Here is a 548-nt window from a genome sequence, read left to right as displayed (position 1 = left end):
CGTTTGATGGCCGGCAAGCCCACTCAGAACCAAGTGGGAAGTCACACCTTCGAACCTTCCGCGAAATTATCCTTATTCCTTCCTTCTCTCATTTCTTTTTTTATTTTTTATTCACTTCTTACAAACTCAATCCAATCATTATTATTTCCCCTTTTTTCTATTATACTATTATATCCTACCCCTTAAATACCGCCATACAATAAAACAACAAATCTCGCTTCCCATTTTCTTTATTAATCTCATTCCCAATCTTCCTCCCCCTACTGCCTCATCTATTTTAATTTCCTTTTAATTAGATTCATGTTTCACTTTTATTCTCTCCATCCATAACTATATTCATCTTCAAGTATACTAAATAAGTATACTCTTGATTTCTCCACCTCCATAAAATATTAGTTTCTCCCTATTGACCCATAGTGCATTAGTGATGAATATAATACAACTCTATGTTAGATAGAGTAAGGATCACATCCTTAATTTATAGGGCATAATAAGGTGTTTTTACCAACACCTTCCTTCACATAACCATTAGGTGACTTTACAAATAG

This window comes from Lupinus angustifolius, chromosome LG03, assembly GCF_001865875.1.
Source record: "Lupinus angustifolius cultivar Tanjil chromosome LG03, LupAngTanjil_v1.0, whole genome shotgun sequence".
Lineage (NCBI taxonomy): Eukaryota > Viridiplantae > Streptophyta > Magnoliopsida > Fabales > Fabaceae > Lupinus > Lupinus angustifolius.
This window is presented reverse-complemented; position numbering follows the sequence as displayed.